We start from the raw sequence: 14634 nt of genomic DNA on the forward strand, positions 1-14634 counted from the left end.
AATGGCATCAGGCTCGGTAACAGAGAAGAAGCCTTTCCTGACAAACATGCAGGTCAAAGAAAATCACATACTCCTTTGACCTGCACGTCTTACTGCAAACACTCATAGAGTTTGCTTTTTTAATTTTTTTTAAAGCACTAGAAACAGCAAAAATAATTCCTAGTCCGCTTACGTGCTTTGGTAACCTTAGCCTATTTTCACCGGTAACTGCCACTCACCCTTCTTCCCTTCTAACTTCTGGTGCATTTGTGTGCTCTCCCCTCTCACTCGCAAGAGTGAGAGCTGACACTTCCCTCACCCTTTTTTTCCCCTCTTGTTGAAACCTTATTTCCACTGCTCTAATAGTTCTTGACTTAACTGGGACAAGGAAAATTATTCTGGGCTTCTCTGTCCTAGCAGTTAGGCTATTCTGTATTAACCATCCAGAGCACTGAAAAATCATATTGAAGCCCCAGGCAACCATTCTAACACTCCCTTAAATTCATGGTTTAATAAAATTGCCCACTCTTACTGCACATGTCTATAGCCATACATATATATATATGTACTTTTTGCATAAAAATCCTTCAGTGTTAATGAAATTCAGAAAATTCTCTTCACTGCTACACATAGCAAAGTTCATTTAACAGCATTCATTCCAAGAGGTCCCAATAAGCTAAATTTCTATCCAACCTTAAAACACAGCTATTTCTTAGGCAAGATGCTTTTTTTCTCATCCTTTTAAGCAATATGCAGAAGCATTTATAATACCTAGTAAATATTACACACTCATAAAACGTAGAATTGTATCCACTAGTTCAGGCATGCAGCTGAAAGGCCTGACTTTCAAATGGTGGCTACACTGCTGCTTCCTCAGCCTGTTTTAATCTAGGCTACCACATCCAGCCACCCAAAAACAAAGGGGAGGAATTTTTGAGTAGGCAGGGTATACTCTTCTCTAACTCTGACCTTAACTTTGTATCATCCCATGCCCAATATCAATACCATCGCACCAACATTAATTTTTTTTATTTTTTTTAAGGGATGCAAAATGTTTCTGTACAACCCCATTTTTCACAGCAATGTAATTAAAAATTTGGTTTGACTCATCTATAGCAGTAGCAGTTTTCAAACTGCAACGTGTACCTCTGAAGATATGAGCTCTTTTCAGAGGAAACTAAAATGAAAACCTGCAATGGCACACATCCTAACTCTATAACAGAGCCTTGCCATTTCTGGTGCAGAAACAAAGTGAAACTTTCTTTTAGATACTGTGAGAAAGCAAATCCCTCATGTTTTCAGATGGCACTTTCCCTAAACTGCCAATCATTTTAACTGCAAAAGACAGGGTGCCAGATAAATGTATTACTAATTTCTAGAAGAAAACTGCATCCAGAAAAGCCCTTCCTTTGAGTCACATTACCTAAGTTTTGAAACTCTTCTATTAGGCAAAATCAGGGCTGGTTCCAATTTCCTGGAGTGTATACCTGAAAGAATCAAGCTTGGTTTAAGTTCACCACTAAGTTATGCTGTTCAGGTTCTCAGTGTACAAATACTCCCCCATCCACAAGCAAGGAATTAAGCACCAGCTCATTTTGCTGTCTCCACTTTGCCCATCCTGACACTGCAAACAGGGAGTGCTGGCTGAAGGCCGATATCAGTACAGGGCAGAGCAAATAAAGATACCAGTATAATTAACTTTTTGATAAGTCAGCCAGCGCAAGCACAGCTCTCTAGAAAATATACAGCAGAGAAGCAGGAATGTACCAAAGCATAAGTAGGAGTTCTGTTAGACCTGAAATTACATGGACTGAGAATACAATATCCTCTGTTACCACTGCAATATTTTGTCAAGCAAACGTTAAGCCTTCCCCTCTTAACTGCCATCTCAGGAGAAAACACAACCGATTTAAAAGCCATGAGTTGTCACACTCACCATCTCCTCTACAAGACCCCTTTGGGGGAACAAATTCACAGCCCTTACTGGGATAAAGACCAGGTCAGCACAACTTAAACACAGAGAGGGACTGGCAACCGAAGCTCTCCCTCACTATTAGCAAACACACTATAAAACACTGGATCAGCAAGTGGGTGTGGGGTTTGGCTGGGGGTTTTTTGCTTTATTTTATTTTCAGGTTTTTTTTAATCTCAGCAGTATTGTGTCTAGTTTACAGGAGACACCATTTCTCTCCATTTTCACAAAGAATTATGATCCTCTCACAAAAAGGTATGCAACTCTATTTGCAGAGATATATTCACAGTGTTAAAAGTTTGAAAGCCTCCAGTTTATTGCAAGCCTTTTTTTGGTCCACGTACGTGTACCACTGGCAAGGGTATGCTCCTGATTTCGACCAGCCCTGTTCAGATTCAGCACAGCTGATTTGCTGGGGGAGCAAGCATATTCCAGGTGAAGTGCAGCACAAAGCTGCCCATAAGGCGCATGGCACCGGCTCAGAGCCACTACCTCCAAATCTCAAAGACAGGAAGGAAAACTTGAAACCGAGTAACATGTTGGTGGATGAAATAGCAGCTGAGATTGCCTGCGCTTGCCTTCACAGGCTGTGACTTTAGTTGGAGCATACTGGAGTGCATTAATAACGATTTTAGAAAGACCAATATCGACTTAATTTATTTTTACAAAGCCTTTCTCTGCCCTCATCTTCACTGACTATGCATGTCAGAGAAAGGTCAAAATAGCTTAATTTTCTTCTGCACTGGACAAAAAAGGCATGAAGAACAGCCAGTACATTTAGCTTGTTTCATTTTCACTGTGGCTTAAGGAAGAACAGAAGGAATTTATTATCATCAAATTGACTCCAGCATAACCTGGCTGCTTTTATCAAGGTTGCGTAAATTAAAAAGATAAAACCAGAGCTCCACTTTGCTCGAGATTAAAAAGATGCATCAACTCAAAGACAGTGTTTAGATTTCAAGGAAAAATAAACTGTGGTAACAGACAGAACACAAGAGTCAAGCACCTCGTCAAACACAGCTATTTCAAAATAACAGATAATGCAACACTCATGCACCAGGGAATGGAGACCGAGTGCTAAATGAACTAAATAAAAGTTTACTGTGGGCCTTATCAGTAATACCAAACTTTTCCCTGACTTGGGAGCACTGAGCAAATGTTATGTTAATAGAAATGCAATTCTTCTCCAAGATGGCAAGTGCAACGTGCTTGAGAAACAATATCTTATTTGATAAGGCAACATGCAGACTAGTAACGTTACCTGGCAATTAATTGAATGCTGCATCTCTTTCGCACTAATCAGTATCTGATCATTACACATGATCATAATGTAATCAAGATTTTTAAAAATATATCCACACAATATTTAAATGTAAGAAAAATATACCCTAAAAATAGAATTATTTTACTCTGGAAGCTGGAAAGAACACCTCAAGACTCTGAAGCGATACCTCCTTTTCCCCTCCAATGTGATAAAAGGTTTCTACAGTTTATTCCCTTAACTGGCAGCTTAATGTGCTCTGCTTACCAAATCCGAATTTCTCAACAGCAGATCTTAATAAAAGAAAAACATGTTGTGGCTTTCAGTCTGGACACTTATTCTCTAACTAAACTGGGCTGCAAGCTCCTCCTGGCACAGTGAGGTCCCAGATCAGGAATTCCTGAAGTTTTGTTCATGGAAAGTTAATTACAATGCAGTGGTTGTATAAAACAGCTCCTAAGAACAGCGAGCCTCAGGCTGATCGTACAGCCTCCTTTGCCATTAAGTGAATCCTATCAGTCCCCAGCGGTAATATTTCACATCCAGTTGAAGCAAAACAAATGGTTCCCAACACAGCAAATTAAACATCCAAAAAAATCCTGAGCACATCTAACAACCAAGCTGTCAAATCCACTGCCATAACATTGACAACAGCTATGAATTCAATGTGGGGATGAGTCTGATGGATTTTCCTCTAGGAAACTCGGCGTTGCATCTCACACTGCTTACACTGCTTGTACTAAACTGCATTGCATCTATTGTGCTTTCAGTTTATAACGTGAAACCCTCAAGACCTCCAGAAAGAGAGATAATCCCATGATTAGCCAGATGACTTTAAGCATCTCTAGAGATGGCTGGAAGAGCTCTCCTTGGCAGAAGGGGATAAGCAATGCCCTGAACACAGTATCATTAAAAGCAAAAGAGTATCTCAAAGTTCATGCAGTTCTCCTCCACTGCTCTTGTCTCTCGTGGCCTGGACAGCTCCGAAAATTCTCGCAGCCATTCAGCACTGGAAACATCCCACCTCCCAGAGAAAGTAAGGATCACAACTGATTCTGCCTGGGCAGCATCATCCAGTTTGTGAGTCTTTGCCCAGGGTTCAAAGTGTCCCCATTTAGCCAAGATTCAGGTTAAATTGCTAGCAATTTTTTCTCCCAATAAGAAGATAATTTAATCCAGAAACCTGACGCATTTCCAAGTCCTCTAAGGCCACAAATGATGACATATCAGGGACGGACAGGCAAGGGAGAGAAGCTAACAGGGACCCCGACACCTATCCAAGGTCTTACACATAGGACAGAAGCCTGCTACAGTCTAATCCACATGAAAAATGGACACAAACCTAGACCCTTGGAAAACCCAGTGGTTATCCAGTATCTGAATGCGTGCACGCTTCTGGTACCTGGGTGGGCCAGTGGATAACATGTCATATTCCCTCCCCAGTCAAGCTTCCCAGTGAGCACAAACACTTGAAGTGCCCTGTGTTGTCCCCCCGCCCCCATAAGCCACAAATCTCCTCTCTGAGGAGAGAACAACATACCATCATTACTCAGCCGCCCTTCGGCTGCAGCAGCTGCCAGAGAAGCACAGCTCACAGACCTCCAGTCCTAAAGCCCTAGCTGCAGCAGCCAGCTGTCCTCAAAGGCAGTCAAGCAGGAATGAACTGCTGACACCTCCTGCTCTCGTAACAGCTCTGAAGGCAGCGTGCTCTGGTGCTCCCACGGGAGGCCAGAGAGGCACTTCCTCCGGTGCCCTGTCCTGCAGGAGGGATGCAATCAGAGCAGGCACCAGATCCAGCTTGCAGGCCATCTGGCAAACCACAATGCCGCCTCTGATCGAGAGGAGGCTTTGAGCCAAGAATCAGTACCAACTGTTTTACCAGAAACACCTCCAAACATTTTTCTGGCTGCCATTGAAAATGTGTCCTCTAACAAGGCTGGAACAGCTACCAGCTCCAGTGGAGGTGTCTGTACGACTCGCGCCGTGAGAAGACCCAGTGCTGACAAAATCTGCTGGGGTTGGGACAGCAGCTAAGAAATTAGCAAGTCAACAATAAGCAAGCAACAGCAGCAAGTAGTCAGAGCAGAAAGTATCAGGAATGCCAGTACTGCCTGGTATTTATTTAATGACTCATATAGAGGAGGATTTAGGTGTTTAGGCTTACTGGCCAGTATGTGAACAGGTAATAGAAGAGCTTATGAAATCACTGGGAGCTCAGCTCTTCCTGACCTCAGAGAACAAAGAAGCCTTATAACAGCAAACTATCCTCTTTTCACTCTCCCTCTTTCTTTACCCTGTTGCACAATCTTTCTCCACAGATTAAAGTTGGACTTTTCACAAAACATGAAAGCAGAAGAAAGAGGAGAGCGCAAAGGGAAGAAGAGGTATTTCTGTTTGTCCACATCAACAGAAATTTCACACTACACCGGATGTGAAGTGTGAAATCAAGTCAAGTGAGATTCCCTACTTTTCCAGATTTTTTTTTTTTTTTTTTTGCAAAAGAGCTCACAGATAACTTCTTTACCTTCAAAACATCCTTCATCCACACACGAACGTCACGTGGTTTCATTGTGGACTTCCACAATCACTCAAACATCACAAGAACTTTTTAATATTGGAGATTAATACATATATAGTTATTTGTGCACAATTCATAGACTGCTCTTACAATATCCTTCCTTGAAACAACTGAAGATCATTACACAAATATGTAACCATTCACAGCCTCCTTACATATAAAGAGCGCATAATATAGAAGAAACTATGGTCTGGAGCATGTTTGGAATATTTAGACTGCAAACACAGTACAGAAGAAATTGTTTTTTCCATATACATGGATAACACCTGACTTATAGCTCTTGGAACACATCCTACTTTTCCATAGCATTAGATTAGCTTCCACATTATTACACAGAAAGTGTGAAACATCAACAGCAAGTTCCTATTTAAAGTCTTCCAGGAGTTGTCAGTGTCTATCTAGGTATAACAACAAAAACTCAAAATCCAATTGTCCCAGCTCACAAAAAAAGATACTCAGTTGACCTCAGTTTGTACGTTCGAACGCTTCAATATTACTTTTCCCCACACATAGCTATAAGGAACACCCAGGGCAACACATTTACAATTAACGAAAAATGAATCAGAAACAAAGCTGCTGATTCAGGAACATGGACCCAGTACTACAAATCACTTTCCTCCAGGACTAATTTTCCATGCAAAGTCCCATGGCTCTAACTTTATATATATGAAGTTACTCATACACGTTCCCAAAACATTCCAAAGCTCACCCTATGGAATCTGAAGAGGACACTTGCAAAACACAGGCAACTAGTCAATACAAGAGAACCTTTTAGAACTTAGTTAACACCTTTTGATATGGGGGTTTCAGGTTTCCACCCTTTTATTCAGAATTATGCAGACTATACCAGAGACCAAATAGCACAAATGAATGTGAACGGTATTTCTCTCTCCAGCTACGAGGCTTTTCTTCCTCAAGTAGTAAGGTATTGATGCTGCATCCCCTCCTACCTCTGTCAAGTACTACACCCATGAGAGGCTCATCAGCACTACAAATACACAAATATTTAAGAAACTCACATGAATAATGAGACACAGCTTCAAATCTGCAAAACCACAGGAAAACTGAGTTCAGTGCAGGCTGAATTTCTATCAGGCCTTTTTCCTCACACTGAAAAGCATTTAGGCACAAGAGGCCTATGACTCCAATGCTGAACATTTCAGAACAATTTCTGTGCAGACAGAATGACAACTGACAACCACCTAGACCTATTTTTCACCACTTACACTCCACTATTAGTTTTGAGTTCATAGATGCTAGGTGGCTCATACCAAAAAATAGAAAAATTAATTATCAATAAAGTAACCCACAGAAAAGCAAATTTATTAGCCTAATTAAAAATCAGAATTAATGCTGCTAAGCAGGCAAACTTAGGCTTACATAGGCTCAATGGGTTTCTTTTATATATTATTCATTAAAGTGACAGTAAAGTTTAAAACAAGAAATTTTAAACCTTAACTGTTAGTCTCAGAGTGCAGGACTCAAGTGACATTTCCCATTTTGATTTCTGTTATTAAAGGATTTTAAAACAACACTGTACAATCACTGCCTACAGCCCCAAGGGGTTGAGTACAAAAATAACATAAAAGATATCACAAACTCTACAAAATATAATTTTGGTTTAATTTCATTCAAGCATTATGTTCTTTACTTTAGGGAAATTAATTTACCATCTTTGATAGCAAGCACTCTTCTTCAGCTACTCTGAACGCTGATAATATCATTTGAGGTATGACTGGAACAGAACTTGAAAATGCCTTACCTAATTTAATACATTCACCAAACTAAACAAAAGTTTGTCTTACAAACTCAATTTTCTCATCCTGTAAATAAAACACCTGCGTTTCCTCCACTCACCAGAAAATATCCATGTTCCCAACAGTTCATCTCTTTCACTAAGCACTCCAGCTTTTTCAAGAGCTTCCAAATTAATGATAGTTAATTGGTACTGGTGGAAAATAATACCTATTTCCTACATATTTCTCCCAGTGATAAAATACATATTTTCACAAGCATGCTTCTACAGGCTGTGCTGAAATGAGGACAGATCTAACTTTGGGAAGACTGATGGTCAAGGCCCAAGACATTGGGCAGCTGCTCACCTTCAAGACATGATAGTTTCCAGTAGAAAAGCGTGAATAGGCTCATTTTGGAAGATGTAATGGTCCATCAGGTTTTGTTGTTAACTCTCTTTGCTCTTCCTCTCAGAAACTGGTATTCTGGAGATATAAAAAGAACATCAATGTAAAATACAGCTTTCTTGGGTAAAGATATTATGTTACACAAACATTGTATTTTCCCTGCTTTTTACCAGGCACACTGAAAGGTCACCTGAAACCAATCTGATGGCTCCAGTCACTGAATTACTATGTGGTCTTATCTCAAAGGCAGCAGTAAGGGCTTCTTTCCTTACCCCTGCAACCGTCAGAGCTTACACATTTACCATCTACATTAAAGTAGCATATTGAGAATTTATCCTAAAGATTGGAAATGGGGAAGGGACTTATTTAAAGTCATATTGGTGTCAGAACTGAGAATTACACTGTTATCAAAAGCCCTTTTTCACCTTGTCTGCTACATCTTACAGACTGACACGTTTACTATGCTTAGGTTTATCTCAAAAGCACAAACACTGAACTTTTCTGCTGAATTTTGCCAAGGTTCCCTCGATAATAGATTAGCTTCCTTAACCTCATTAGGGACACTTGGTTCCAACTGCACAGCACAACCAGGGCACTTCTTGGCTTGCCTGGGGTTCTGAGGAGTTTGATATACATTTGGAAAATAAGGAGGAAAAGACAAAGCAAAAGTACTGGGATTGTAAATGACCAAATGCCACATCAGAAACAAATTCCCTAGGAGGCCCATTTTGCAGCCAAAATAATTAAATCACTAGCAAGAATCATCCCAAGCAGATAAATGGTGTGTTACAAGATTAACCAAGGTCATGTTCTCTTCTACTCAGCTTTTTAAAAAGATTCCTCCCCTGAAAACTTAACCCTAGGGCTCCATCCAAATTAAGAAATTCTTTGTTGATGCACAAACTGAATCAAAGCATGTGATAGTCTGTCAAGTGCTGACTGCCCAAGGAAAGGCCACGTGCCTTTCAAGTGAGAGAAATCCACATTTGAGAGCCACCTCGACTCTGCAACCGCTGCTGTATGCTCAGAGATAACTGCCAACTCATTAAAATCCAACATTAAAAGTTTATTAAATATGCAAACATTAATGGAATTGGACTAGCAGCTACTTCGGCAGATAAAATTTCAACACAGCATGTCCTGCAGTTCCTGTTAGCAATATTCTGTCCTTTTGGAAGTGTCCATGAAAGAGCCATAACTTACTCAAGGCAGTGTAACCCTCCATCTCTTTCAGATTACTCAGGTCACACTCTCAAGGTTCTCACTAGCCAGGAAAACACAGCTACTTCCCAATAATTACAGCTCAATATATGCTATCCATTTTCACTTTCACTGCTTGAGGTGCAGAGTCTCCCTGAGATATTTTTTCCCCTTTGGCCATAGCTGCAGGGCAAGTCTCACACCTCTTTGCAGGTTCACAGGTATAGAGGTTTTGCTTATATCCCATATATATCTCATCAACTTGCTGCTGGAGTTTGAAAGAACTATAAAGACAGGAGTAGTAGAGTGTGATACAGACAATATAGATTAAAGAAAACCAGCAACTTAAAAGCAACTCTCCTGTACCTTTAGGTGACTTTGCGCACACACACAACATATGTGTACAGCTCTGCTTGGAGCTACTCCTTCTAAAAACATGCATGAGAGTCCTCCACGCAAACAGCAATCTCAGTACATTTTGCTCCACAAAACGCAGTTTCATTCCTGGATGACACTGCAAAGTCCCAGTGCTTGGTGAGATCTCAACAAACCTCCAGGTTTTAGCTGTACAGTGACATCAGACTTGGAAGTGTTCTTCACTAATACTATCAGTATAATCTGAGCTAACCCAGGGGGAAAGGAGGACAAGGAATATCTCTCATGACACAAAGCATAAACAAGTTCCTAAGAGTCTCCAATGCACCTCCAAGTGGCTCTGGCAATAGCCTTGCTCTCTCAACAGTAGCTTCAAAGAACACCTGGAAGATTTAACCCTCTAATTGCACAAAAAAAAAGTCTTCTCTCAACACACAAGTGTGGTATAGCACCTCTGACTTGGAGATGTGAGGTTTCAGCAAAAAGATTGAAATGAAACCTTAGGGAGCAACCTGGAAAAAGCACGACTTAGCAGGAAAGAAGAGAAATTAAGGAGTATGAAGTACTGTGACCTCCAAAGAAAACAGTGAACTCATTGAGCATGAAGAAAGGAAGCTAGCCATTTGGCCGAGCAGGTTCTTTACTACCATCTTTCCTGCTACTGATGACAGTCTCGTACTGCAGAAGAGCAGGCTGTTTTAAGTGTCAAGAACTACCCAGCACCCAGTCCATGCGATGCAACACAAACCCAAAATTTGAGGTTTCTTTCAGTCCTGCAACCATATGGGCCTCCCACAAAATAGGCAGAAGGTTCAAAGATGCCTTGGCCAGGAGGGAATCAACAAAATCACCCATCCATCATCTGATGCAACACAAGGCCTCATACGTCGCAGAACCTTGAGCAGCAGCCAATTTGGGGTCAGATATACAATAGCCTCCCACTCCATGAATCAGGAAGTCTGGGCTTAGATTTAGATTTTCCAAGAGAGAACTGACAGTTCCTGTTGGAAATGAAGGCAAAGAGATCAACTGCAATGTAACCTGGTTTCTGAAGAGGGCGCTGAACAAATTTCTCACTCAGAGTCTGGGAAAGATCTTTGCTGCTTCAGTGTGTTCAGAACCACAGGAAAGCAGCCAGCTCACCAGCAAGCTCGAGGCACTGGTCCCAAGGTCAACTGTTCCTTGACAAAGCATAGGAAAACCCGTACAAATCCTTTCATCTCTTAGGGACATCATGATGACTCTTTCTGTTGCAACTTGTACGTTCTGACACTAGACACAGGGGAAAAATTACTCTATAAACACTCCTTATGGCTCTGAGCACTATGAGACTTCTATACAGGTATCTCCTCAGTCAACTGCCTACCTGATCAGCTTACTGAGCTCCAGAACTTGACTGCACTAAACAGCCCATCAACAGTTCAGATTATCTCTCCCCACACAGCGCTTGCCCCTGGAAACAGGCAATGGATGATTGAACATAAAAATAATAGTCGCAGCTTACAGCCAGCACCGTTGTTCAATCTTCTGCCCATCAGGCTGCAGGAGGAGACTCTAATCACAAGAACACATCAAATCAGTTAACTAGTATCTCCTCCCATTACAGACACGCAAGTACATCGAAACTGCAGGACATTGTGCCTTGAGGAATGTAAATAATCCACTAAAAGAGTGCTCTACTTGTCAGTGAACCAGGAAGGTCAAATTACTCTGTGTCAGCTACATGACATACTAACCTTTGCTTAGGAAAATAAAGAGAGAAAAGTCCTCCCAGCAACCCTATGACTAAAGCAACTTTTAAACATTCTCATTCCCAAAGCGGTGTCCTAATGCCACCGAGCAACATCCCAAACTTCAACATTCACACTGTTATAAGGAAAACAGGTAGAAATCAAATTATGTTACAGAAAACTCAGAAATCAATCTGCTACGTGCTGAAGTCCATGGCACCACCAGCACGATGCCCCAGCACTATGCTTCCTCCACCTCCAGCAGCATTCAGATGCTTGGCCGATTTGAAGCCAGCAGCAGCACTGGATACACAGCACCAGTGGGAAACTGCTCCTCGAGGGATACCCAAATAGTCCAGAAATATGGAGGGATATCATTGAAAGGAAGCTTCATCCCCTTTAGCACTAAGCTGTCCTGCCACAGACCAAAGGCCAAAACTGTAGTGGCCACAGCACCAGGCACCAAGTGAGACAGTGACAATGCAACCTGACAAGACACGCTGGCACAGGGATGCTGAACTGCGGATGTCACAGGCACTGACCTTCATCTATGAGTTGCAGGGCAAATCTGTTGAGCTAAGATAGGAGCAGCCATAACTCACAAGTCTCTGAAACGTGGACAAGGTGTTTCTTGGCAACAATAACAAACCCACAGAGTAAAATGAATGTTTTCTCACTGACTTGCTGTTGGATGACCCTGCTAACACCCCCTTTGCAGAAGACAGGATCCTCTCTGACAGAACCACCACCACCAGCTGATCCAGCACAGTGATGCCAAAGCTGACATCGCTACATTCCCCTCTTCTCGGCTCTGAGGTGAGGTAGGCTGACCACCTTCTCCCCAAGGGAGCTCCAAAAATAGCACTCAATGGAGCCTACACCTGAATAAACCATGGGCAGAGGTCTTTGTTCACAGCTCACACCACAGCAGTACACTCGCGCAGTAGATGGATACGAGGAGAAATGTAGGCCACACATGCAGTGAAAAAGAGATATCCAGACTTCAAAAATATCATAGATATCATTTTCAGAATGAGGAAATGAATACCCATTAAAATAGCCTGCAAGTGCTGGAGTCCAGCTCAACATGAGCCTGCTGGGCTAAGGGAAAAACACGCTTCGCTGAAAAGTTAAAAAGTCTTCCCCTCCCTCCCCCCCCAATTGCTCGATGAACCATTAAAGAAAAATCTTTGTGATGTAACTATTCACACTTATACAAAGAACACTCGTAATTAGGTCTCGAAGTAATCCTCTGACCACCATCTGGAGCTCAGCCTAAATCTTGACCTCAGTCACACCAAACATCCGTGCATCTTTCAAACACACCTGAGAACATGAATTTCATGTCGGGATGTGATTCAAACTGGAAAAAGTTGACAGGAATGCTAAAAACCTGAACCACCTTTCCTCCATGGGCTCTTCACAGACAGCTCTATAAATGCATGTTCTAGAATATCCAGAGAGTGAGCAAGGAGCAATTCATGCCTATCACATTTAGGGAAATGGTTTCAAAATGACTAAGTAAAAAGGCAGGATTTATCAATGCAATCCTACATCTAAAATAAAATGTTTCTTCCATTGAAACCTCAGTTTATAGCAAACAAAGTTGACACATGACATACCCAACCTTCTTCCAAAAACACAAGAGAAAAATCTTCCTAGAACTAGATTCTGACAGGAAAGCAGACTTACCAGAGATATAAAATAACTTATGCCCCTCCCACAACATGTAAACGGCTCAAAATATCTTACTATTAAAGGATGCAGAAATTCCTTCACCTAAAGCACCATAGATGACTGGCTCTTTTTTTTTGCTAACAACCTTCTGATTAGTTTAAAACTCCTATTCCCCACTGGCAAATAAGAAAGTCTAAGATGCCTCCCACCTACAAAGCCTCTTAGTAGAGAAAAATGAGTTTTCTTTAATATACGGCTCTGTGTTACATGCTGAGCTCCTCACAGCAAAGCACTCAAGAATGATACAAGCCACATCAGCAAGGAACAAAATTTATCTTGTCGGTTCCAGAGGAATTCTATTTTCAATGAAGTTTAGCAACCAGATTTTAGACCTTTGTAAGAAAGCCCACAACAGCAAGGAAAGAGGCATGGAGCAGGCCGAAAATACCAAACCAGTTAAGCTTAGTTTGTATTTGAAAGTGAATCTTTGGAAGAATGGGAAATGTTTATTTTTTTCAAGGGATCACGTGTATATAAACACAAAGAGCCTTCTGTACTGGGAGGCATGGAGACCTCCTGACAGCTGGCCTACTGGCACACACAATTTCTTCCAGCTAAAGGTATGTTTAAGTATAAATAAGAGCAAGATTAGAAAGGACCACTAGACTTGGCACCAACGATAAGACCCCAAATTCTAATCATTTCACTATCTCTAGAGAGACAGAAAGGGACTGTCACCACTCCCAGGTACAAACTTAATTACCTACTCACATCATGCAGCAGAGACTACCAACATGGGGCATGAGGACAGTACAGGAAGGCTTATGTAGCTAAAGACTACACTGCAAAAAACACTAACATTTTTTACATCCTTATTTTGCATTTTTCTTTAAATGGTATTTTAACTAATTTTTATCTTCCATGGAGGAAAAAAAAAAAAAGAGACAGAGGAATTAACTCTACATTTAATTGGTTACAAGCATCACCAAACTGAGCCTCCTCTGCAATCATTAGCTGCCTCTGTGCACAGCCAGACTGGCTTCAGTTTGATAGGGAGTAATTTTAAGTTGTCGTTACCTTTGCCACAACACCTTTCTCCTGGCTGCAGCTTCAGCAAGGGTTACACAAGACCAAAGTCCTACACAGCAAGTCAATATTTAACTTAAGCACCATACTGTTGAGACCCACCTAGAGTATTTGATATAGTAACTTATTAAATCTTACATTATCTTTTCTAACAAAGAATAATAAAGGGCAACTTATCTTCTTTATGAGAAGTTGTAAAGATAAATTCTACAAGGACAGCAGTAAGGTTCAGCTTTAATAATTTTAATAAGGGACCTAAAACAAAACGTTTCCATGAAAGGAGATCTAAACAATATGATGTGTACGCCACAGAACAGGTTCAAGTTAGGGACAGGAGCCATAGTGCAAAAATTACTTAAAACTAAACCGCACCAAGTTCTGGAAATTCAGCGCTTTTTTTAAGAGGTAGTATTTTAACACTGCAGTTAAGGCATTAAAGTATGTCACACAGGGTTATATAAAACTCTTGGACATTACAAGGAGAAGTAGTTATTCTCCACTAAACATGTAAATAATATCTAAGAGCTACTGTATTAACATAGACTTTAAAATAATGCAACAAACAAAAGACTGATTTTTGGTTTTCAAGCCAATTGTTCTTAATCTTAGTGAAGCTAACCAACAGGTTTATATCC

General features: G+C 41.0%; 1 protein-coding gene across 8 annotated transcripts in view; it reads right to left on the minus strand.

Annotated features, from left to right (window-relative positions):
- The window catches only part of MAP3K13 (mitogen-activated protein kinase kinase kinase 13), a 76424-nt gene that overhangs the window by 59528 nt on the left and 2262 nt on the right, over positions 1 to 14634 (minus strand). For 6 of the 8 annotated variants that reach the window (XM_075760751.1, XM_075760758.1, XM_075760754.1 and 3 more), the window contains exon 2: positions 7893 to 8009. The gene's annotated coding sequence lies outside the window, so the exon portion shown is untranslated. Of the gene's footprint in view, positions 1 to 7892; positions 8013 to 14634 lie in introns of those variants that run through there. The other 2 variants (XM_075760753.1, XM_075760759.1) reach the window with 2 other exon arrangements.

This window comes from Balearica regulorum, chromosome 9 (genome assembly GCF_011004875.1).
Source record: "Balearica regulorum gibbericeps isolate bBalReg1 chromosome 9, bBalReg1.pri, whole genome shotgun sequence".
In the NCBI taxonomy this organism is placed as follows: Eukaryota; Metazoa; Chordata; class Aves; order Gruiformes; family Gruidae; genus Balearica; species Balearica regulorum.